General features: G+C 41.0%; 1 protein-coding gene and 1 long non-coding RNA gene across 3 annotated transcripts in view; one reads left to right on the top strand and one right to left on the bottom strand.

The window, feature by feature from the left end:
• dlc (deltaC) overlaps positions 1-26,951 on the top strand; it is a 323,636-nt gene that overhangs the window by 72,814 nt on the left and 223,871 nt on the right. The window lies entirely within an intron of this gene.
• LOC114133215 (uncharacterized) lies at positions 11,687-12,443 on the bottom strand. Its single transcript, XR_003593123.1, has 3 exons — positions 12,256-12,443; positions 11,864-12,164; positions 11,687-11,782 (listed from the first exon to the last, which is right to left on the bottom strand). It is a non-coding gene; the product is annotated as an uncharacterized LOC114133215 (long non-coding RNA).

A 26,951-nucleotide genomic window follows, 5' to 3' on the forward strand; every position in this document is an offset into this window, starting at 1 on the left:
AAAATCACTTTATTTTACTGTCAGTTTAAATCTGACAAACTGAAGCAAAACAAAACACAGAATTTTGCAGCAGCAATATTTGCAGAAGTCAAAGAATTGCAACCAAAGTGAAAAATAGTCAAATCTAAAAACATAACTGATACATTTACAATCGTGATAATATGACATTGAATAAAATGAACTAAATACTCTTTTCTAAAACAAAAGTACCCAAATGTCAAAGTTTCCAAACTGCATGTCAAAGTCATAAAAATAATGTTTTACCAGCTTTTCATGTAAAACCTGCAGTCAAAATTTTAAATGTCGTTTTCTTCCTTTGAAGGAATAAAGGGATCCAGCAATGTCAAATATTGAAGTTACATATTTTTCAAAACTTTATTGTAACCCCAACAGTAAATCTTAAACATTTGGGCAAGTTTAAGATTTAGTGAACAGTCAAACCAAACCAACCTGGATGAGTTCTGAGTTTGTCTCAGTCCTGAACTTCTCCAGAAATCATCAAAGTGTTGCTGGAAGATAAAGAAAGAAAAATATGTTCTAATACATGAGATAAACAGAACATTAAACTGCATTCATATCAGTTAAAGACAGACAGGATGAAAAGGACAGATTTGGTGGACAGACTCTCTGACCTTCCTTCATTGTTCTGTCCTCCTGTCTGTCTATTAGAAATGAACAGAACAGATACAGAGAGACAGGCAGAGAACAAGGCAGACAGGGAGAAAGATGGAGTAAGAGAGCTGATTGTGTGTAAATGTGTAATTTTACCATTTTAAAAGTTCCACTGGTTCATGAAGGAGGAGAATGGAGACATGCAGGTTCACTGCTGTGTTCTGCATAAGTCGTCCTGTTGGTTGATGTCACTTTTCCGTTTGCAGCTTTTGTTCCATTTTCTGGGTTGAGGCCTATGAATCACCTAGAAACTGATGGGAGACAGTTTAAAATTACCCTTTTGTTTTTAAGTACATATTATATTTTTAGATTAGATGCCTGGGAACTACCAGATATGTTTTGTAAAGGCATTACTGAAATAGTTCTCATAGTTCTCACTAATGAAACAATACTCTAGGTGGCAGAAGGAGCTGCTGGACCCGCTTGATGCTGTTTCCTGAAAAATAACAATGTTCAGTGATATTAGTTTTAATTTTAACTTAATACTCAGGTACACCGAGGCATTTCCATAGACAGATACATTCCTCTCTGTCTATCCATACACTATGCTTGCAGACAGAGACACCTTTACCTTTACGTGTAGACCTAAGGTTGGCAGATCCAGTAAGATGGAAATATCTCACTATGTCTTCCATCCATTAGTCTATGGACAGAAGGATGTAAGTTACAGTGAGACACAGACAATTGGAGTATCTGGGGCGGTGAGAGGGGTGAGAGGTCGGTCTTGTCACCCCCACAAGATGCCACCCTGGGCGGTTGCCCATGTTGCCCGTAGCAGAATCTGGCACTGGCTGATTAATCACAATTAATCATTATGTATGCCTAACTTTGTAGGCTTGAAATGTAAATATGCTCACAGCTGTGTAAACCCTTCTTTTTTTTAATTTTTTTTTATTAGGTTTTAACATCAAAATACAAAATGTACAAAAATATATGAACAAGATATGTAAACTTTTTTTCTATAACAGAACCGAACATAAGTCGTACAGAACACATGGATAAGCCTTCCCAAATAAAATCCAGAGGAATAAGAAAAGAAAACAAGAAAAAACAAAAAGTAGATATGTTAGAAGAAGAAATAAAAAAGACATTAGTCTTGTGTGCAAAGTACAATGCTATAAATATAGGTCTTAATAGTGAAAGAAAGAAAAAAAAAAAATTAATTAAAAAGAAAAAGGGGGGGGAGGATTTAAGAAAAAGGTACATCAATGGGTATTAATGACAAAATAAATAATTTGATAAATAATATGATAATGTAAATAAAAAGGTCAGGCAAAAGCTAAATTTAGTTGGGCACCATACGGGACGGCAATGTCTGAACAAAATCAAAAAACGGCTGCCAAATCTTTAAAAATTTAGTTGTGGAACCTCGTAGGGTAAATTTAATCTTATCAAGTTTACTAAAGTGTAAAGCATCTTTAATCCAGATTTCAAATGAGGGAGGTAAAGCTGATTTCCAGCACAGCAATATTCTACGCCTCGCCAACAAAGTGAGAAATGAAACCAGATCAGCCTCAAGTCTTGACAAAGAAACCGTCTCAGAAAGTACACCAAACAATGCAGTTAGTGGATCAGGCTGGATGGACATATGAGCTACTTCAGACAAGGCTGCAAAAATGTTTGTCCAATATTGCTTTAGTGATGGGCATGACCAAAACATATGGATCAGTGAGGCAGGTGTTTGATGGCAACGATCGCATTCCGGACTAACGTTTGGGTATATTTTAGAAAGCCTGGCCTTAGTCCAGTGAGTGCGATGCAGGACCTTACACTGAATTAGTCCGTGTCTGGCACACAGTGACGAACCATGAACACGGTAAAGAATTCTATCCCACAAGTCATCTGGAAACAGAAAACCCAAGTCCTCTTCCCATGCCGCTTTGATTGAGAGAATTGGGGACTCACGAAGACAGCACAATCTCTCATACAAACATGAAATAGGACCCTTTTTCGGTGGGGAAGGTGACAGAAGATTATCCAAATCATTAACAGGAGGTTTAGAGGGAAAGAGAGAAGTTTTTTCCTTAACAAACCCTTCTTGCTGCACGCCAACAATTTAAAATCCAAGCAGTTATCTTGCTTTTGTAATCTCCCATACTCAACAGCAACTAAGAGAAATTTACTCCACTATACATGCATACAAGTGGTACCAAACATGTTCAGGAGCCAACTGATAGATCTATTTTATTAGATCTATTTTAATTTCTAGTTCTTGGATGCCCCAGCCTTTTATGATACCATGAAGCCCATATCAAACATGCACATTATAAAAAATGTTTTGTCTCAAACCAACCATGTCTGAAGATTCTTAGTTTTCCAGGTTTTTACATTCAGGAAGTTTTATAGAAACTCAGTTTGTTTAACGTTGGTTTAGAAATGTTCCTCTATATTCATCTCCTGTGATGTAGCGGCTCTATATTGTCCTCATCCAGCCGGTGAAGACCGGTGTAATTCGTGCACATGAAACTGCAGGCTAGTAAACTAGATGTGCACAACGTTGGTTAAAGACCAACACAAGAAACTGTTGAAACTGTTCAACTCTTGTTGCTGTCTGTCTGCAGTCGCAGGAAAAGTATTTCGCTGTTCGTAGCTCCTGTGTGTAACGTGTTGCTGTGAACTAGATAATCCTCAACAGGAGAGAGGCTCTGATTTCAAAATAGTTGGTTTGATTGATCTGTGTTATGTAATATTAACACATTAAAATGTTCTGGTTAATCACGTTAACGTGGACAGTCCTATGTGCGAGAGAAAATAAAAAAAACAGTTGAGACATCCTACCCTCAAATAACTTCCACAAAAAGACCAGAATATAACCATCTGCATATTCTAGGTGAAGTAAAAAGCACTTGTTCTGCACATAATGTTAGCTGAGAAATAACCAAAGTTAGCTTTAGCAAACAAGCAATAATAGCTCAATATAACCACATAAAATATATTTTTGTACACAAACACAAAACTGCAACATAATGTTTTTTAAAAAGTACTTACCCGGTGAAAGTCATTGTTGGCCCTCTAGCCTGTGAACATTCGCCTACAGCCAGTAAAAATCCCACAATGCAGCTGTACATAAAAAATTTACAGTACAAGTGTAAATTTCCGCACCTGATCCAGCGATCCAATCACGTCCCATATACTTTCCATACGCATTTCACATCACAATAAAAAGCTGTATTTTCATGCTGTAGTTTTTACAGCCATTTGTTACAGTGCAGTTCTTAAATGCCAATATTGCCCTGCAGAGAAAACCAAATATCTATAGTTTAACCTGTAACTAAAATCACCTTGAAGTTTTCCCAGCCGCAAAACAGTTACATCGTGTGATCTTCCATAATCTTGCTAGCATCTCGTGTGATCTCCTGATCTCTAGACCCTCTTCGGCAGGAGATCAGTCTGACTAAATTGAATCACGTTATCTCAACTTGAATACATTTTATTAATGCTAGGTTGTTGAATTTTATGTTGATCTGACATGATTTTATCACATTTGCCTTTGAAAAATATTTTGTTAAAACATGTTTTTTTTGGTAAATGCAATGACCACCTCTATTAAATTTTTTGACACAAGCATGGAACAAGCAGAAAATGGTGCCAATGGTAGAGAAATGCCGATTAATTGCCAGCTAGCCATCACTTCATGTGATGTTAGCACATGTTAGCCACTGAATGAGTACATCAGTTACATAAAAGCAATCAAACATAGCAACATCGTGCATATATATATATATATATATACATGCACAATTCTGCCAGAAAAATTTTGTCTTCTCATAACTGCCGCTGGAGTTTTCCTGGGTACAAAAAACAATTTTCTTGCGTGATCTTGTGTGATATCCCGTGATCTCACTCGTCGTCTTCAGCACAAGATCAGTCTGACTATAATGAATCATGCTATCTCAACATGATTAAATTTCATAAACGTTAAGTTGTTGAATTTCTTGTTTATCCAACATGATTGTATCATGTTTTTGTTTCAAACATGAAATTATTTAGTTAAAAGTACATGATATTCTTTTGTTAATGTAATAACCCCTGAAGTTAATTTTTTTCAGTGGAAGTACTGGGATAAGCTCAGATGGTTTCCAGCTGCATGAATGTGTTTCTAAACCCTGCATGATGAGTTGGGCAGTTTGTGAACAGCGCCGCCCTCCTGGACCATCTGCAGCTGGCTCAATCAGAGATCGCTCGTTTCATCTGAGGCTCAGTTTGTCGTTACAAAGCTGTTCTGTAAAGTCGCAGAGGGTTTAGGATTTCAGTTTTCCCCAAAACGCTGCAGACGTAGCCGCTCTCAGAATTGCCTTTCTTTCTTCAATGAGCATTCCCCTCAAGGTTCTACATTTAGAAAGAGGATGAGGTTTGTTGTGTAGGACACAATATTTGGCTGGATCATCTGTTGTGATGGGTCTACTTGCAGATGGAATACTGGTTTGAGCAAAGCCACATTGCTGTCCAGGTAATGTCTTAGTAAAAACCCCGGTCTTCAGTACAGCGAGAGGCTTATGACCATCAGTTCTCAGGACTTGCCTATGGTGCTCAGTTGAATCATTATTCAATGTTGTCAGCATAAAACTGGGATCAGTCCTCATTTTTGCTTGATTACACAAAGTTCACAAAGAAGCTGAATGGAGGATAGAGAACCCTGTGTTCCTCTATATATTGAAATCCTGATGTTAGCCACTTTTCTTGTAAATAGAATGGCAACTTCTGTACAACAGGGTTAATACCAGGTGGCGTGTCTAAGTAACTCAGACCTATTAGATCACCATCCACCTTGGCTGCCTCTATCTCCATTAACAAATCTCCAAGCTCTCTTAATTTGCGATGGTCTTTAGTAGAGATTTTGGGAAAACTCTCCAACCTTTTAAACAAGGAGTTCTCTACCACCTCTGAAGCCCCGTAACACTCATTTAGTCTATCCCAAACTGCCCTGAGTCCATACTCAGGGTAATTCACATACACCGTTCTTATACGTCTAGCATGTTGAGCATGCTGCTCTGTCACATCTGGAGCAGCAGGGGAGCTATGTGCAGATGCTCTTTGTAGACTACAGTTCTGCTTTTAATACCATCCTCCCTCACAGACTGGTGGACAAACTGGGGGACCTGGGCCTCCCTCACTCCACCTGCATGTGGATCCTGAGCTTCCTGACCAACCGACAGCAGAGAGTTAGGGTGGGAAAACATACATCCACTGCCCTCAGCCTTAGTACTGGCTCTCCACAGGACTGTGTGCTGAGCCCCCTGCTCTATTGTCTGTACACATACGACTGCACCTCTGCCCACCACAGCAACACCATCATCAAGTTTGCTGATGACACCACAGTGGTGGGGCTCATCTCAGGAGGCGACGAGTCCGCCTACAGGGGGGAGGTGGAGCGGCTGTTGCAGTGGTGCAGGGAGAACAATCTGCTCCTCAACAACTCAAAGACTACAGAACTCATAATAGATTACAGGAGGAATAAAACGGACATTACACCACTAACCATTGGGGGAAAATGTGTGGAGAGGGTAGCTGATTTCCGTTTCCTGGGGGTCCACATTGAGCAGGGCCTCACATGGAACATGAACACCTTGGAGCTGATAAAAAAGGCCCAGCAAAGACTGAACTTCCTGAGGGTTCTCAGGAGGAACAGCATCAAGGAGAAGCTGCTGGTGTCCTTCTACAAGTGCTCCATAGAGAGCATACTGACCTACTGTATCTGCGTCTGGTATAACAGCAGCACTACGGCTCAAAGGAAAGCTCTCCAAAGGGTTGTGAATACAGCCCAAAAAATCATTGGCTGCCCTCTCCCCTCACTGGAGGACCTGCACAGCGACCGCTGTCTAAGAAAAGCACAACACATCACAAAGGACACTTCTCACCCCGGACCTTCTCTGTTCACACTGCTGCCTTCAGGCAGAAGATACAGAGCAACCAGAACCAGAACCAACCGTCTCAGAGACAGTTTCTACCCGACAGCAATAACAAAACTAAATGCAATCAAAAACAACCATTAATCATCATGAATGATGTATGTGAGAATGTGGCTGTTCTTCTTATTTTTTTTTGCCAGTTTGTTGATTCTTGCGTTGTGTGTGAATTGTGAGACAGTTATTTTTTGTTTTTGGGCATATGCACCGACTGATGGCAGCCTTTGAATTTCGTTGTCCTTGTGACAATGACAATAAAGATTTATCTTATCTTATCTTATGTTCTGCTGAGTCTCTCCCTAGCCATTTAACTAAAAGATCGAGCTCTTCATTGGCTGAGAGGTTTAAATCTCTGATGGCACTAAAAAAGGATGCTCTCCAGGCCCTAAAGCACTCTGGACGATCATTAAACTGTGTGAGACCTGTGGAGATGAGGTCACGTCGTGCAATGAATCTAACAAGGTCTGACATGCATTTACTTTCATCACCTTGACTCATTTGCAGACCATCATTGGTATAGCAAGCATTCTGTGACAAAGGCAAGTTGTCAGTCCTGTTTCTGGCCTACTGTAGAAAGTGTCTGTTGGATTATCCAAAGAATTTGTGTTTTGCTCAATTTTTGGCATATATTTTTCATTTAATCTTGACTGCTTTGTGAAATGGTGATTGGATCCCACTGTCATGGATAGATTCTAGTAGGTTCTGGTTTTGGCTGAACTGGCAATGCCATTTCTGGTGCACAGATTCTGTGATCAGAGTCATGTATAGGTCCATGCTGGGTTGGTTGCAGGTCTGTATCGCATGAGTAGGTTTTTATTTTAGGCATGCCTTCACTTTGAATAGCTCCCTCTACATATTCCTTTGTGCGTGATTCTGGATTCTCATTTGAAACGTCTATTTCACTGAACGTCTCCATATGCTGTTCCACAGCTGACTCTAAGACTTCTGCTTTAGCTTCTGCAGCTGCAGCCCTTTTCTGCAAACGAACTTTATCCAGTGAAGCCTCTAAATGTGTTTTTTGAAGCTGTGTTGAGGCCTCAAGCTCTGCTTGTTGTAGCCGCAGTTTAATCTCTTTCTCAACAAATGCTGCTTCCGCTTTCGCTGATTCTGCATATGCCAATGCTGCAGCTGCTTTGCTGGCTGCCGAACTTGTAGACTGCTTAGACGAGCCTGAGATGCGTGATCTTGTTTTAACAGATCCTGATATGGAGTTTTTCCTTGACATGATGAGGACTAAAGCGCTTTGCTTACTTTTGATGAGCTGGGTCTTTTCTAGTTGACTAGTTCTTCCAATGTAGAAGGTGGTCTGTCAGAAAGTGTTGTTTTACTGTCATGTCCTCAACCTCCATCGCCTTGTTGGAGTCGACATTCAGATAAACTCCTCTCCAAAATGACCACACAGACAAGAGGGCTTACGTTGCCTCTTTACTGAAGCCAGTTGGAGTAGGTAAAACTGAGAAATAAACATACAAACTTCCAGAAATAATACAGTAGCAAACAATAGAGAACATAAAGGTACAATAAATTTGCTCCAGAGAAAATAATTAGCTCCAGGCTGTAAAAGTTCTTATAGAAGAAATATTGCTTCATATAAATGGTTAAATTATTCTTAGTCAACAAAATATCCATTGCAAAATTGAATACATACAATTAGTTGGCTTTCAAAGACCAACTAAATCGAAGTCGCAGTGTTACTGAGAGAAAACCATGCTTTGTATTCTCCTGCCTGGTCTGCTTTTGATGACATCATCAAAAACAGCAGACTCTTAAATGTAGTGTATGAATTCTGCCACTAGATGGCAACAACTAAGCACTTCTATAGTACAAATCTGTGAAACGTCAACGAACTGACATGCAACAGCACAAACACATTATTAACAATAACTAAACATTATTAACAATAACTAAACATTATTAACAATAACTAAACATTACTAACAATAACTAAACATTATTAACAATAATTAAACATTACTAACAACAGCACACATTATTAACAATAACTAAACATTATTAACAATAATTAAACATTACTAACAACAGCACACATTATTAACAATAACTAAACATTATTAACAATAACTAAACACCAGCTATGAAGTCTTGGAAATGCTAAACATTAAAGGAACCTTAAATAGATCCTCAGTGCTCAGCCTGGAGGCTGCCAGGCTTTGGCTACACCGAGGGAAACGCTGCGCAGGATTTTAATTACATTTTTATTTAATGACAAAACTGTTTGTTGTTTTCACATTAGCTGAATATAAACTGAGTTGTACACACGTTTGTTATGTGGAGCTTTATCTCTCATTTCATCAGTCTTTTGTCACCATTATTATTATTATTATTATTATTATTATTATCATTTTATTGTTAACACTTGATGTGAAGGGGTGGGCATAAGACTGACATTACTGTAATAAACATGATATAACTCTTGCTATGAACATGAAGGAGTCATTATGAATATTTATGACTGTTGTCATTAAGTGTCATTTGGTAAATAATGAAATTTTTAGTGCAAAGTTGTACTAAAGGTTGCATTAAAAGTCTGTTAAAAGTGTGAACTTTGCACTAAAGTGTCAATATTTTCCTAAATAGTCATCCTTCATGTTCATAACAGGAGTTATAACATGTTTATTACAGTATTATGTCAATCTTATGCAAATCCCTTCACATAAAGGTCATGATCAGTTTTCCTTCTGCAGCTTTAATAGTTTTATTAACTTATTTCCACCTGGAAGACTGAAAGGACGACCTCTGACTAGGCCTGTGGCGATAAACGATAAATCAATTAATCGTACGATAAATTAAAACTATCGACCTCATTTTAATTATCGGCATTATCGTCTCTTCCAGCCTTTTTCTCTTTCTGTTAATGACACTGAATGAAAAAAGGCTAAACTCCAGTGCTCTCCACTGACCTCTGACCTCATTTCCTTAGTGTAAAGCCCAGCGCACACTACACAATCTTAGAGCTGTCGGCCGATTGTCGGCCCATTTTCAAAACCTGACAGATCACACATTAGCCGACAGAAATCCTAGGTATAACGGTTCCATCGGTTCGGTCCTGCCGTGTGGTGTCCAACAATGGGCACAAAATAATGGCTACAAGTTCAGTGAACTAATTTTAAAACCAGGCATTAATCAATACTTTACTACAATCAACCTGCAATGCATGTGGCTAGTGTCAGCGTAAAGTCCTGACTGAATGAAAATCATTAGAACCTATTTATGTCACGTAACGAAGAACAGCTGAAAAGTTACCGGGTTTATCAACTGAGGTAGCAATTTAGCTCCAACTCCTCCTCTTGTCATTTCTATATTCTTTGCATGTTGAATAAACATTAATGTTGTTTCCACATATCATCTCCAATGTCGGCTGGACTTCGGGTTGCCCGTGTCAGCTGTTTGGGATTCCCCGACGTAATTTCCCCTCAGAAAGCTGGAGGGGAATCCGCGCTTTCTGATTGGCTACCTGTCACATTCAACAGGAAGCGTTAAGATCCCAGTCGGGGAAAAAGCCTGATTTGGATCAGAGCAGCAATGAAGATCTACCGTAACACACCACACAATCTTAGAAAGACCAACGTTTTAAGATTGTTGTATGGGGAAAAATAGGAGCAAAAAATCTTGTAGTGTGAATTATTGCATCAGGTAGTCGATGTGCCCATCTTCTCTATTTAAATCTAATTATTACTGAAGGGCAACATAATATACAGACTTCATAATCTGCACTCTTGGTTGAATGCAGTATTTATTTCCACTTTGGCTTTATGTTGTTTAGTTTTTATTCAAGTATATTTATTGTTAATGGAGACTGAGAATCCATTTTATTTTTGGTTGTTTAGTTTATTTTGTTTATCAGCTCCAGTGTTAAATATTCTTTTGAAAATAAAGTGTATCTATCTTTGGCAGGAAATCACATCATTATTACATCATTTCCATTAAATCAGTGTAAAAAGGTCTTCAAACAATATTATCGTTTATCGCAATAATTTTTGAGACAATTAATCATTCAGCAAAATTTGTTATCTTGACAGGACGACCTCTGACCTCTCAACGGTTCAGCTGTGAACCTCCATCCCTGTGGTCCGACCTCTGTCTATTCGTTTTAGATACCAATGTTTTTTTCCAGCTCTGTTGTTTTAAATATTTCTGTTGAACCACAATTCCAAAGCAGTGACAGATTATTATTTTTATTTATTGTTACTCTTGTTAGTTTTGAGTTCTTTCAGTGACTGTTTTGGGTTTTTGGTCATTAACAGAGAGGTGCCAATAATTTCATCAACTTGTGTTTATAAAATAAATCCAAACAGAATTTATTATTAATCTGAGGGACAAACAGACGTTGATCTTGATCAGGATCCGTGAACGCTGAAGGGAAGCAGGCAGGCGGCGACTTGTGGCTCCGGCTGAAGGATTTAGAAACGCTGCTGGTTCTGATTGAAACTCTGTAACTCGGTTCTGACTGGAAACCAGCAGAAATGATCACTCAGAAACCAAACAAACCGCCTTAGGGACGATAATCTGTAAAAACTGGAGCTCTGCTATTTATTATAGAACCGGTTCAGAACCTGGTACCAGCATTAGTCCCCAGTTGTTCTGGTTCTGGACCGGTTCTGCTCCAGCTGGGAGCGCCATCTCTCAGCGTCTGATTGTAAGCTCTGTTTACAGCAGCAGCAGCAGCAGGTGTTTGTGGACCAGGACCAGGACCAGAACCAGCTGACCCGACTAACAGCAGTTGCACGCTTTGTTTCAGTCTGAGTTTAGAAACGGTCTCGATTCGGCCGGAACCAGAAACAACTGGATCAGTTCGTCTGAGTCTGGATCGTTTTCACACTCATCATGGACTTCTGCAGAATATTTCTGGTCCCAGTTCTGGTTCCCCCCTGACCTTTGACCTGGGGTCTCACAGCTGCAGTGAGTGAAAGTCTGAACATTGAACAGAACAGTTCTATTTGAACAGAACCATTAAAAGAATTTTACACAAATACAAAGAAAATAGAAGAAAAACAAGCAGAAACATGAAATTGCATCAAAGTCAGTTTATTTGTCATGATGGGTTAAAAGTTTCTAGCCCACATGCAGAACACAAGACAGGAGAGTAAGAATCAGTTTAAGTGATTTATTTAGGTACACAATTATCAGAGTGTGGGAAGGTGGTCTGGTCCAGGGAATCAACTGTAACGGGCAGCAGTGGTTCACTGCGAGGGGAAAAAGCAGACTGGTGAGTTCAGGGGTCGTGGGAATATGGAAAACTCAGATGAAACACAGGTTGTTCTTACTTGGTGGTGGCTGGATCTGAATCTTGGAGGGTTACTGAGTATGTCCAGGGTCTCAGTCTCTTAGTGGGTCCAGGAACAACGGAGGAGTGCGGCGGAGAACGGACAGGTAGGCTCGGGTGCAACGGAGACACAGAGGAGTGGTTCGACCGCCAGCCGTGGGGTCCAGGAGATACTTGCAAAACAACGGAGAGGTGAGTCTGGGAACTCGGGCAACCAGTGGGTATCTTCCACGGCGTCACGAGGGAGGTTCTGAAACCAGGAAAGCTGCCAGGCTCTGGTCCACGGGTGTCAACGGGATCACCTGAAGGCAACAGAGGAACACAAAGAGAATCACTAGAAGGCTCAAGGCAACGAGGAACACAGAGACAGGGCTCAAGGGGGCTCAGAGGTACCGTGACTGGCAAACACTCAGGCGACGCTGGACTGGCGATCAACTCCTTAAGTATGCTCCGCTGATGAGGGTAATAGATGACAGCTGTGGCTGATGACACCACCGCACTCCAACCGGAACCTGTCGCCATCTGGTGGTAAGAGGTGGACAGGAAAACCCCACCAAGAGAACCAGAGAACCCCGGAACATAACATTATTGTTGTTCCTCTTTGACTCTGGCCGGCTGCTCAGGGAGCTCAGGGTTTCAGCCGCTTTACTCTTTTCTGGAAGTTTGTTCCAGATTTGTGGTGCATAGAAGCTGAATGCTGCTTCTCCATGTTTGGTTCTGGTTCTGGTCCTGGTGCAGAGCAGAACCAGAACCAGGAGACCTGAGAGGTCAGCAGGTTGATTCAGCAGCAGCAGATCTTTAATTTACTCTGAAAATGTCTTGCAGCTGGTAGAAGGCCCACTTTGGAACCGTCTTTATGTGGCTCTGAAGGTTCAGGTCAGAGGTCAGCCTGATCTCTGGTTTCCAGCTGAGTACTGAGTCTAGATCTACAGCTCTAGATCTGTAACTATAGATCTCTTAATCATTTCTCTTTAATAACTTCAGTTTCTGTTCAGAAAAGTTTGTCTCATCCACACATTTCTCTGTTCTCAGCATCTGTTCAGTGATTGGATGGGGTCAAAGGTCACCTGGTGACATCATAACGTAGAGCTGTGATGTGCATCAGGGATGTGCAATATGGCACAGCATCATATGCAGTGGGTGGCAGAGACGACGTGTCACCATTTGTTTTTAGTATAAAGTTACAGTAGAAATGAACTGAGTTCAATTTCAGTCAGCATGAAATATAAAAACTCACTTTTCCTAAAAATGTGGTAGAAAATCTTTTATTGTCTGAAACCAAACGTCTCTCATTTCAGGACGTTTTAAAAGAAGTCATTTTGTTCCAGTTTATAAATGTTACCTATAAACTGGTTGTGCTTCATCAACAAGTAACCAAGTTAACCATTAACTGTTGGCTAATGCTAGCTTAGCATCGCCGTGTTTGAAAGCGAAGCAGCTCATCTGTTCACTGGGTTTTGCTTTAGGACCAGAACCAGAACCAGGAGAGGCGTTCAGGACAAAACAGGACAAAATACTGAATCTAAAACAGAGATTCAGTAGATCCTACTGAATCTCTGTAGATCAATGTAGATTCAGTTGATCTATATTTTAAAGTTATAACTTTATAACGTTTTAACGTTTAGAGTAATAAAAGGTGGTGAGCCGTTGACAGTCCTAGTTCAAACCTGAACCGGGTCCAGATTATTGATGTTTTTGTTCCTGAGCTGTCTGCCATGCTGCTTCCTGTTTGCTCTGTTTTCACGCCGATTACATCATCAAGCGTTACGCCGGTAGATTACACATCTCTACCGTACTTCACTAGTCCCCGTAGCTATGGTAACTGATGTCATTTCCTGTTTCAACCTGAGATGGAGGGAGATTGTAGAGCAGAAGGCGTCGCAGGATTGAACCTTGAGATCCTAATTATTATTTAGAAATTCCTCCTCATATTTACTCGGCTTGTCTTTGTTTGCTGATCCGAACCGTTAAAGCAGAAGCATTAATACTTTTCCACGCCGCTTCGAGTTTTACACACAGAATAGAGCTTTGGAACCGACGTCGCTGCGTTTGACGTTTACGTCTCACACAGTCGCTCACCGCCATCTTTAAAGGCCACAGACCAAAACAAACTTTATTCCGGCGTTTTCATTGTGTTACCGACTGCAGTGAATGACAGAAAACAGCCACTTCCATTTTTCTACATCTTCTGTTTTCTTCTAAAGGAATTCTGCAGGAAGTTGATCGATGTTGAATTTGTTTAAAGGGATGAAAGCTGAAAACGTTCTGAAAGACCTTCAGAGGTTTAAGACTGCATTCCCATCAGCCCTGCTCATTTCGCTTTAACCCAACTCCAGCCCATCTGCCTAGTCAAAGTCCGGTTTGGTAGGTGAGGTGTGAATGCTAATCGACTTTTGAACTGCGGTTCGGTTTGAATGTGAACGCCAAGCGGACCAGAGACCGCTCCATAGGCAGGAAGTGGACTACAGCGCAGATCATTCTAGGTAAATCCAACCAAAGCTAGCGTGTTAGCCTAGCGCTAGCAGCAGAAATGTCTCCTGGTCTTCAGCCAAAGACTAAAGAGAAATCCTCCAACACTAAAATCTGACGCCTCCATCTTGTTTCCATCTGGTGAAGAAGGAAGTTGCTCTCAGTGTCTTCAGAGGTTTTTGTCTTTTCCTTCAGTGGGTCTTGGTGCAGCGCCCCCACAGGCCAGGAGGGGAACAGGTTGGTTTGACTCAGAACCACAGCAGCTGGAGGTGGAGCAGATGATGGAGTTCTGGTTCCAGTAGAACCGGGTCGACCGAACCATTAGGAATAAAACGTCCTGAGACATCTAGGATTCAAGACTAGATGTTGAATCCTAGACATCACCTTGAATCGTAAGATCAGCTGCCTTCAGACCAGAGGGACGTGATCTGTGCTCCGAGGGGACGACCATCTAGAGCAACAGGAAGTCCTCAGATCAGAACAAAACGATCCCAACACGGATCATCAAACGGATCCTGTTCCTTCATGAATGACTTTAGGTGGGAATCTTTAGATTAGAGACCAGGAACAGTAAAACCGAAGAGCTTCGTAGTTTTCTTAGAACATCCCTGAACCGGTCGGGTCCAGAGACAACCTGAGCTTTGCTTTGACTGCTACAGGAACCAGGAGAGCTCCTGGTGAGAGCTGATCTGACCCAACAAACACTCGGTACCGGGCCAGAACCAGCTGCTGGATGTTCTACAACCAAACCCATAAGGTTGCTAAGATCCAATACTTTCCTGTTAATGTCAGGAGAGCATCAACTCCAGAACCACAGACTGATGGTCCAGACAGAAGACCTGCTGCTGTTTCCTGATTCCACTACGTCTGGGTTCACAAATGATAAAAACTGAGAATCAGAGTAGATCATCGTCTCCCTCCACTGTGATCCCGTTCAGAACCTCTCAGTTTAACAGAAGATTCTTTTACTAAGGAGAACCCAACAGGTCGGTTCTTGTTCTGCTCTCTCAGCTGGACGCCTGAGTTCTGACTGTTTTACTAGTGATTCTGACACAGAAATGGGGAGTGTTTAATTTTGGTACCGGTAATGCAGAACCTAATGGTTCTTACCAAGTCTGGCCATTCGCTTCCTGTGCAACTCTGTTTGAAGTTCAACTCTCTCTTCCAGCTCAGTCTGGGCTCAGATCGTCTCTGCCGGGTCAGACGGCGAACAGACGGAGAAACTGTGAACCATGATGCGGATTTTCTGCTCTGTTTATAACTGTGGTCTGCCTGTAGTTTTAGAAATGGCAGAGGAGGAAATGAAGGAAGCCGCTCAGTCCGTGTTGGTCACACTCCAAATATTGAACCAACATGGACAGTCGCCTCGTTTGGCTCTTCTCTCATTGCAGAGGAGGACGGCTGTTTGCAGTGCGGGTCATATCTGGTACGTTTCTTAGCATCGAACTGGCGCTTTACAAATGTCGCGGGCAAACATTGGCAATTGGGTAAAATTTAAAAGCTCAACACAGTCCACTCCTCCAGGAAGCAATCATCCCTCAACAGCTGAGAGCCCAGAGTCTCTGAACGCAGCAAAGTGTGGGACTAGTCTGGTTTTACCAGACTAGTTTTGAGTCAATACTGGGTCTTCCCATGAGTTCAGGATCCCGACTGAATCAGAGGTCAGAGAAGATCCGGTACAATGAAGACAAAAATGGTCAGAATCTGGACTGAAAGAGAGTCCAAAGGCATCGGGAAAGTCCGGAGAACCATCGACCAGAACCATTCCAGAGGGGAACAGGAAGGTCAGGCTGCCTGGAAGGAAACATCAAACTGTGTTGAGACTTTTGCACACTCCAGTAGGTTGGTTGTGTTTTTTCATCTGCTGTCTGCTGGTAGGTTACCTCTGGGCTTCCTCCTACGGTCCAGAGTGGTTCTGTTCCTGGTTCTGGGTGTGTAGTCATTTGTTTCTGACCTCCTCACTAGGGGTGTAGCGATACAATAATCTCACGATACAATACACAATATTCGGCAAACGATACAGGTCAATGCGATTTGATTCACTTTTATGATTTTTCTGAAATATTTTAGAAGGACAGAGTGATTTTAGTGACATTTTGTGTTCCACAGACTTGGATTTAATTAACTGAAAACTGATTAAAAGCACCAACTACACAATACTTGACTCTGATTGGACAGAGTCTAACAGTCTACAGCTGGACAAAATGAATCAAAGATGCTGTGAGAAAATTAGTTGCTGTCATTTAATTCATGTAGATTTGAGATAAAACTCAAAGTTTCCACATTGATCCAGGAGCCGAGAGGGGAGATTATCAGCCTCTAGACTCTCAATATGCAAATGGTTGCACTGATGTTTTTCTTTTCCACATACTGCGGCTGCGTTTTGGAGTAAAAAAAGTATTTTGGACTGTAGGGAATTTTCTTTTTTAACTTTGTTTCCCGGAGTTAGCCGTGGCTGTAAGCTGTTTACTACTAGCTGCTGGGGGAGCGGCTCCGCCTCACCCCGTAGTGATCAACTCCCTGCAGCTGAGCGGCGCCGCCGTTGCCCTGCTTGGGTCTCTGAGTAGCTGCCTCTCAGACGGCCAGGTTCTCATTGTTCTCTCAGTCTCTGATAGTCTTTGTCAGTTGCTAATAAAAATGATCGATCTGGGCGTACCGTGGTGGCGTAGCGGTTAGCGCGACCCGTATTTGGAGGCCTTGAGTCCGCGACGGCCGCGTCGCGGGTTCGACTCCCGGACCCGACGACATTTGCCGCATGTCTTCCCCCCTCTCCTTCCCTGTTTCCTGTCAGTCTACTGTCACATAAGGGACACTAGAGCCACAAAAAGACCCTGGAGGGGTAAAAAAAAATAAATAAATGAAAAATTAAAAATGATCGATCCGCCATCATGACAATCCTCACTGCGCCCAGACTGCAGGTTTCCCCTCTTCGTTTTCAAAACAGAGTGCCACTGCATGCAGCGCGTTCATTCTCCAGGTAATCCTTCATATACAGAACAGAAACCACTGAGCTAAAAACTAATCACTAAGCAGATGCCACTAGTCGCTCTGATATCCAAACGTTCATTAATTTTGTGATCTCACTGTTTTTGCCGCTGCTCCGTTCTGCTTTTCTTTCACGGTTACTTGAGCAACTTTACTTTGTTTCTTAGCAACAAAATGCAGCACATCGTTATTTGTTGAAGATTTGAGATTTCTAAAAACAAAGGAATCTGATGTTGCGTTTCGTTTTTACGTTTGGAAGCTCATTTCCTCTCACATAACCTGAAAAGCCGGTTTTTGACATTTCTCTGACATTTGAAAAATATGGTTTACTTATTTCAGCATAACTCCGGTTTTACTTGGCCTGTTAACACAATTTAAAACCTGGTGAGATTATAATGTGCACTTTAAGCACAAGCTGAAAGTGAGACTGGGGGAGGCGGAGTCTTGCTGCTACGCCGTCACAAACCAGACATGTTAAAAACACGGAATAAACCTATGGACCCCCAGGGTTTAATGTATCAATACTCAGGATGAAAAATCGATAAATATCATAGAATCGGTTTAATTATACAGCCCTACCTCTCACAGGGCTGAGCCTTCGGCTCCATGAAGTCTTGGTATCTGAGACGTAGAACTGGGTTAGCTGAGGAAAATATGTTAGCATAACTTTAATATACATTTTGAAGGTCAAACAGAACCTGAACCTAGAAAAATATTAAATCTGGTTCCAGTAAACGGGAACCAGGGGAAGTTCTTCAGCAGAGTAAAACTGGACCGATGTTGTTCTGTTCTGCTCTGCAGGATTGACATGACGCCGGCCCCGAAGTAGAGCTGTCCTCCCACAAGCAAACTGTTTTTATGGCAGACCTAACATGCCTCCATGTGTTGCCAAAGACATTTTTTTAGTCATGTTTTCCTTAGAAACCAACACTGAGGCAAAGACTCCAGGCAATAAAATTCTGTAACTAGTCCCAGGTCAGGTCTGTGAGGTTATTAGCAGGAAATAACGAGAAATAAACGATAAAGGCCAAGAGGAAAAACGATGAGGGACCAAGTCTGGTTGGTGTGAGTGTGAACATTTTGCAGGTATAAAGTGGTGAATAATGACTAAAATCAAACCGGTTTGTGAAAATCTGGCTTCAGGAAAAGGCTTGGAAATAAACAGTAGCATGAAACGGTGTTTAAATGTCCGTACAGCAGTTACTGCAGTTTGAGTTTCATGCTGCCATAGAGCTACCGTTGGAATCTACACACATAAAATCCAGAATAACTACCTTCACTTATTGATCTGGAAATGATTAGATGGTTAGCATTATTTTAATTTAACCGACTTGTGTTTATTTGACCCTTAGCCGTCAGCCGTTAGCCTTAGCATGGAGTCGTTAGCCAGATTACTTCCAGATAATATATCAGTTAGTAATACTAATATATTATGTTAAAACAGAATTCATGACAAAGGGGATTCCTAAGTACAGTTTTCTTTATTGTGTTTAGTTATTTGGCTAATGAATCGCTGCAGGGCTTGATTTAAAGGACTAATGTCTCAGCCAGATCTAGAGAAACTCATCCATGCCTTCATCTTCAGTCGTATTGATTATTGCAACAGCGTCTTCACAGGTCTGTCCAACAAATCAATCAAACAGCTGCAGCTGATCCAGATGCTGCTGCTGGCGTTCTGACTAGAACCAGGAAGATAGAGCACATAACACCAGTTTTAAAGTCCCTCCACTGGCTCCCTGTAGCTCAAAGAATAGACTTTAAAATACTGATGTTAGCACCACAATACATTAAAGATCTGCTGTTGTTGTATCAACCTTCCAGACCTCTCAGGTTCTGGTTCTGGTTCTGCTCTGCATCCCCAGAACCAGAACCAAACGAGGAGAAGCAGCTTTCAGCATCTATGCACCACAAATTTGGAACAAACTTCCAGAAAACTGTAAAACAGCTGAAACACTGACTTCCTTTAAATCTCGACTAAAAACCCACCTGTTTAGGATTGTATTTGAAATGTAATCAATTACAAATTTATTGATGGAACTTGACTTAATGCTTTGTTTTGATTATTGATTCTATATTGCTTTGTGTTTCTGTGTTTGTAATGATGTAAAGCACTTTGAAATGCCTTGCTGCTGAAATGTGCTATACAAATAAAATTTGATTGATTGATTTGACCATCAGTATGGTTAGGATAAAAAATGGGATGTTTACTACCAGTTACCTTCCTGCTGCATAACGAGGTAGTTCCCGTCCATCAGTTTCTCTCAACTGATCCACGATTGAGTTATTCCAGACTCCTTTTTGGTTTTGGAAAGGTAGTAAATTACTTTCTTATGTTTTTGTTACTGGAAGACATTCCTGACAACTAGAGTCTGAAACAACAAACCAAACAAAAGAATAAATATCAGTTTTTGCACTTCTGTAAAAACCCAACCAAGTCATCAACCAGTGGATCTAAAACATGATGTGATGCTGGCCCTATAGGGGCCCCATAAGTGCTAACATTTTAACACAGAGCAGAGATGTAGAAACTTAACATTTGTTTATTGAGAATGAAAATGTAACTATGTTCACAAATTAATGGTTTCAGTATAAATAAAAAGATTTTAAATTGTTTAACATTTAAATGTAAGATTTAAGGCAGGTTTACTTTGTAAAAGATCAAACAATCTTCATAGTTAGATTGTTTTGTTACCATAGCAACAATCTGATGCTGTGAGTTTGATCTGTTTGTTCACAAATACAAATGAATAAACTGTAATTATAACTGATTGTTTTCAGGTTGGCCAGTTCATCTACTCTCTCTCTCCCAGATTAAATCCAACCCAGAAGCTGTTAGAGGTGCTGATGGTTTTAGCAGCAAGAGGGGCCCCTAGGTCAGATTCTGCCCCAGGCCTCATGCAGCCTTGGATATAACCAAAGGGAGGGCCTTCTCCAAACGAGAAGCAACCAACTTGGCTAGCACCTTTACATCTGCATTCACCAAGGACAATGGTCTGTAAGAACCACATAAAGTTGGGTCCTTGTCCTTTTTGTGAAGTAAAACTATAGTAGCCTGTGTTAATGTTGGAGGTAAAGTCTTGCGTTCTAAAGATTCGTTAAACATAGCCAATAATAGTGGTGCCAATTTTTCTAGAACTTTTTATAAAATTTGAAGGGAAATTAATCAGGGCCAGGAGCTTTTATTGAATTTATTACTTCCACCAGGCTGAGTGAAGAATCCATGCTCCTGGCAGCATCCATATCAATAGCAGGAATGGAAAGACTTTGAAAAAATTCTTCCATTTTATTATTATCTGTGGGAAATTCTGATGAATATAAAGAAGCGTAAAATGATTTAAAAGTATCATTAATTTCGGTGGGGTCGGTTGTAATTACCTGTTGAGTATTTTGAATACTAGGTATTATACGAGAGTTGACCTGACGCCGTAACTGATGTGCCAATAAACGACCAGCCTTGTCGCCGTATTCATAATATGAACCTTTACTGTGTAAAAGTAAGCGTTCAGCTTCTTTGGTAGAAATTAAATCAATCTCTGATTGAACACCCATACGCTCTTTAAATAATTCTGGTGAGGGACTTATGGCATATCTTTGATCAAGTTTAGCAATGGCTGTTGCCAATTCAGTAAGCCTCGAGTTATGTCTTTTATTAGACAGAGATGTGTAGTAAATTATTTGTCCTCTAAGATAGGACTTAAGTGTTTCCCATAACAGTGAATGAGAAGTGGAATCATTCTTATTAAACACCAGAAACTCATCAATTGCATTAGAAATAAAGTCACAAAATTCTTCATCTGCCAGTAAAAGAGAATTAAACCGCCACAGCGGTCGACTACGTTTATAAGAACTGAATATCTAATAATAAAGGAGCATGGTCTGATATCATTATACTCAAATAATCAGAGGAAACTACACATGAATTGAGAGCTTGGTCAATAAAAAAGTAATCAATTCTGGAATAAGAGTGGTGCACCTTGGAAAAGAGAGAAAATTTTTTACTGGTTGGGTTTCGGGATCTCCACGGGTCAATAAGACCACTCTGCCTCATGAAATCAGAGAATGCTTGAGCCATTAAAGATTTAGTTAATTTTCGGGGATTAGATCGGTTTAGCTCTGGATCAATGACACAACTTAAGTCACCCCCTAAAATTAGCAAATGAGAATCCAAAAACGGGAGGCTACTCAATAATCTATTTGCAAACTCAGCATCATCAATGTTTGGAGCATATATGTTCACCAGAAGAACCTTTTTCTGCATCAATACTCCAGCAACTATCACATATCTGCCATATTTATCAGCTATAACATCAGTGGGCGAGAATTGTACTGTTCTACTAATCAAAATGGCTACTCCTCTTGATTTGGAATTAAAATCTGAATGAAAAACTTGATTCATCCAAGAGCAACGTAACCTGTTGTGATCCTTAATGCGAAGATGAGTCTCTTGTAAAAACACTACAGAAGGTTTTAACTGCTTCAGGTGGGAAAAAACTTTTGATCTTTTAACAGGGTGACCCATGCCCTTGATATTCCAGCTAATGAAACGAAGAGATGTGCCTGGTCCTGCCATACCGGGGTCTACAGTGGTATTAACCATTTAAGAAAATAAAAATAAAAACAACCATAAAGAGCTGAGATGGTCCTCCCCACAACCCATACCCAAAAATAAACCCATAACAAAGCAACACCCAAAGTCTCCATAAAAACAGAACAATGGAGACAGCAGTGTTATACACGGCAGTAGTTCACAATAAAATGTGAACTCGGAGATAAAGCAGAGCGAACAAATACAGAAGTGTGTTTAACAAGAACTGCCAGAGGTTAGCCAGGGGACCTCTGGCTAACCTCCACCAACCTCCAAATTAGAATACTAGTATGTGCATTATTATGCTACTTTAAGATTATTTCTATTATCTTGCAACAAGATTGAGAACCTTAAAATCCCTATATAATGGAGAAAAATACTACATAACAATAAACATCAGTGTAGATGCTCACAAGCGTTATTAATTTCTAAACTGAACGGGATGTAACCATATCTTTAATATCCAAGTGATGTAAATAAGCCTCAATTCTGACTAAAAGTTAAGAACTATATATTCACCCTAACAGTCTATGACCAGGGCTCATTAAGAGCAAATAGGAATCACTCAGAAATCAAAGTTTGAACGTATTGCTTTGCGTCCTCGGATGCAGTAAACTCCTTTACTACTCCACTGTAAGTAATGCGCAGCTGCGCTGGGTAGAAAAGTCCGTACCTGATCCCTTCCATGCCACGAAGTAGCCGCTTTACCTCATTGCAGGCTGCTGCAGCCCGGGCAACCTTAGCAGTGTGATCCGGAAAAATCGATATAGTTCCAGCTCCGACTTTAATCCGCTGGCGCTCCCTCGCACGACGTAAAATGTCCAGACAGTCACTGTGGTAATGAAGCCTGCACACAATTACTCGAGGTCGTTCGCCTGGTTTGGGCTGGAGAGAGCGATGAGACCGGTCCACCAGCGGTACCGGTCCACCAGCGGTAGTAGGTGAGCAGGAGTCAGCGCCCTCCTCCACACCGATGATCCTGATATTGTTGCGGCGCGATCTTGACTCTAAGTTCTCACACTTGTCTTCCAACATGGTGACCTTGGTGACCTTAGCCGTAAGCTGCTCCAGAGTAGTTTTCATACCGGTAATGTCATCAGTGCAACCCGTGAGCGCCTCCTCCACGTCCCCCACCGTGGCCGTTAGCTTAACCAGCTTAGCATCAGTAGCAGCATAGTCACTTGCTAGCTGCGTCTTCACGTACCTCAGCTTTAATGGATGACAGCGCGTCTCCAAGAACCTCTTGAAGCTCCTTCTTAATAATGCCGGCGATGTTTTCTTTCAAAGAGGACAGTAGTTGGAGCTTTAGGGTTCCGGGTTCATCTGAGTCGGAGCGGTTACAACACATGGCTCTAGCGCAGGGGTGGTCAATCCTGGTCCTCGAGGGCCGGTGCCCTGCAACTCTTAGACGTCTCCCTGATCCAACACATTTAAATCCAACAGCTGAATCACCTCCTAAATACAGTCAACATCTCCAGAGTCCTGCTAATGACCTCATTATTTGACTCAGGTGTGTTGAAGTCGAGACACATCTAAAAGTTGCAGGAACCGGCCCTCCAGGCCTGGAGTTGCCATCCCTGCTCTAGCGGCAAAGAAGCCGAGGCCTGTGAGCATGACTTTAGCTGCGTCTGAATAGTACGAGATTTTCCCCAAAAATATATACACAGGACCAGAGTGCAAAAAAGTAGATAAAGACTTGGTTTACAATGAGAAGCACAATTAAATAAGAATTTTAAAAGAAATTGGCAGGAGCTACCACCACCCAGGTTCTACTCCACTGACCGCTCAACAGCGCCCCTCATGGGTAACGTCTTTAAGTCTTTTTAATGAACGTAGAAATCACAAGATGTGAAGAGTTGGCCGTAGGAGCTGCTGCTGCTTTCAGCTTCATAATGAAACAATGAATGAGACGTAACTCTGGATGGACTGTGTGATCAGGTGTTATGCCGAGAAACTCATGCCTGCTGAGAATTGCATGCCCTGCCGCGGGAGGGTCGCTTTAAAATCTCGCATATTGATGAGAAAACAGACTGAAATATGACCGAAGAGGAAACTTGTAAAGATATTCGTAACATTATCACGTTTCTTAACCATGTAAGCCCTAAAACGGCGGGTTTTATGTCGCAGATTAATTGAAATAAATACGGTTTTTACATCTTTATCGACACATGAGTCGAACGTCTTTCAGTCACTGTCTGATGAAAATATTCTCCACAGATGGTTTGAAATTCCCCGATTTTTCTTTTAACACCATAATAGCTTAAAGCATTACAAAACAGAATCCCATTATGTAGAACATTTTATATCATCTTTTACTGTCTGTTAGTCTATTAATGTAGGGGGGATGCATTTTAATTTCTGAACCTGCCAATATTTGTATCCCCTGTGTATTGTCCTGTTGATATGAAACTTATAGCAGAAGCTCAGAGAACATTACGTAGAAAAGGTAAAATCCCTCTTAACTCTTTATTTCTCCATGTTAGCAGGGGATGCATTTTTTGGCAAAGCCTATTATTAGCCTGCAAATCAATCAATCAATCAATCAATCAATCAAATGTTATTTGTATAGCACATTTCAGCAGCAAGGCATTTCAAAGTGCTTTACATCATATCAAACACAGAAACACAAAGCAACATAGAATCAATCATCAAAACAAAGCATTAATTCAGGTTCCATCATTAAATCTGTAATTGATTACATTTCAAATACAATCCTAAACAGGTGGGTTTTTAGTCGAGATTTAAAAGAAGTCAGTGTTTCAGCTGTTTTACAGTTTTCTGGAAGTTTGTTCCAAATTTGTGGTGCATAGATGCTGAAAGCTGCTTCTCCTCGTTTGGTTCTGGTTCTGGGGATGCAGAGCAGAACCAGAACCAGAACCTGAGAGGTCTGGAAGGTTGATACAACAACAGCAGATCTTTAATGTATTGTGGTGCTAAGCCGTTCAGTGATTTATAAACTAACATCAGTATTTTAAAGTCTATTCTTTGAGCTACAGGGAGCCAGTGGAGGGACTTTAAAACTGGTGTTATGTGCTCTATCTTCCTGGTTTTAGTCAGAACGCCAGCAGCAGCATCTGGATCAGCTGCAGCTGTTTGATTGATTTGTTGGACAGACCTGTGAAGACGCTGTTGCAATAATCAATACGACTGAAGATGAAGGCATGGATGAGTTTCTCTAGATCTGGCTGAGACATTAGTCCTTTAATCCTGGAAATGTTCTTCAGGTGATAGAAGGCCGACTTTGCGTTTTCAGTGAGAGAACGTTTTGTGATGGTTGCTGTTTGTCCAAGTGGGTTAAAAGATAAAGAACTTTCAAAGATAACAGGAAGTGATGCAACAGGCGACATCAGTTACAGAGACATTGGAAATATTCACACCCTTACTGATAACCAGGTCCAGTGTGTGTCCTTGAGTGCGTGTTGCTTGTTTGACATGTTGTGTTAGACCAAAAGTCTCTAAACTATTAGAGCTTTTTTGCCCCTCTGTCTTGGGGGTCGTCAACATGAATGTTGAAATCACCGGCAATTATTAAACAATCATAATCAATACATATAAGAGATAGAAGTTCATTCAAGTCAGTAAAGAAATTTTCCACAAAAGTTGGAGTTTTGTATAGAGTTACAGTCAAAGTTCGTTTGCGGCCTTTAACCTCAATTCCAAGATACTCAAAAGACGTGAAGTGACCCAAAGAGATTTTACTACAATTTATGGTATTCTTAAATATTGAAGCCACGCCTCCTCCTTTTTTATGTTTTCTATTCTCATTGAAGAAATTGTAGTTAGGAGGCACAGATTCAATTAGTACGATCGATTCATTATTATCATTCAACCATGTTTCTGTCAGAAACATAACATGGATATTATGCTCGGTGATGAAATCATTAATTAATAGAGCTTTAGCACAGAGAGATCTGGTATTTAAAAGAGTTTAAGTGACTTGGAGGCCAAGAAATCTTCAGTCTGATGTTTGAATTAAAACAGCTGTATTTTATGTTTCTGTTTCTTGTAAATTTTCTTGTAGTGATCCGGACAGGTAATGTCCTGTTCTGCAGTGCCGGGGGGCCAGACACATTCTGGAGCAAGAAGGGTGTAAAGATAAAGTCTGGACTCAGACCTCAGACCTCAGAAACGCAGAGTGATGGATCCTCTGGGACGTTAGAGTCAGGTGGCTTAAATGAAGTGAGGTCTGCTACGTGAGCACTAAGGAGAGACGTCCCAAGTACAACCTGTTGATTCATTCCATCTGTAAATTTAAGAAACTCCGGTCCAGAAGACATTTCTCCATGTGTATCTTGTGAATCCTGTGAATGAGTGGGTGAGAAGAGGGGGGGAGAAGGAGGAAGGGAACCAGTCGCTCCGTCTCTAGTCGATGTTATATCAGCTTGTTTTTGTTCCTGATAAGCAGAGGGTTTCTTCCTATTCAGAAATCCTTGAGCCTTGTTGTTGCTGTCCTTGTTGATAAAATGAAAAAGATTTGCAGTGAGTAGCTTTATCCCATGTTTATTAAGATTGCGTCCGCCTCTTCCAAAAAGGTGAAAGCGCTGCCAATAGATCCAGAGGTTATCGATGAAGGTCACTGAGCTGGCAGAGCAGCTTTTAATCAGCCATTTGTTTATCATGTCCAGCCTGGAGTGTTTTTCGTCTCCCCATTGAGGTGATTGAATTGGACCACTGAGAAATAACTTCATTTTTAATTTTCCATAGTGTTCAGTAGAATATTAAAGTCCTTTTTCAGAATCTCAGATTTCTGCTTTGCCACATTGTTGGCTCCAACATGCACAACTAAAGACTCAATACCTGACTGATCAGCATTTAGCGAAAGAACTTTACGAGTTAAATCAGATACAGTGTCACCAGGAAAAGAAATCACTCTCATTTTCTTGGGATTGCAAACATGACTGATTCCATTTACTGCCTCATCTCCAACAATAAGCACTGTTGGCATACCTTTCGTTTTCCTGGTAGCCGCTTTGTCCTTTGGAGCTTTGGGGGGTGGATGTGTTAGACTTGCCTCATTGTTGGTGTTTGAAAGCGAGGTTTCACTCAGAGG

The sequence above is a fragment of the Xiphophorus couchianus genome, chromosome 18, assembly GCF_001444195.1.
Source record: "Xiphophorus couchianus chromosome 18, X_couchianus-1.0, whole genome shotgun sequence".
Lineage (NCBI taxonomy): Eukaryota > Metazoa > Chordata > Actinopteri > Cyprinodontiformes > Poeciliidae > Xiphophorus > Xiphophorus couchianus.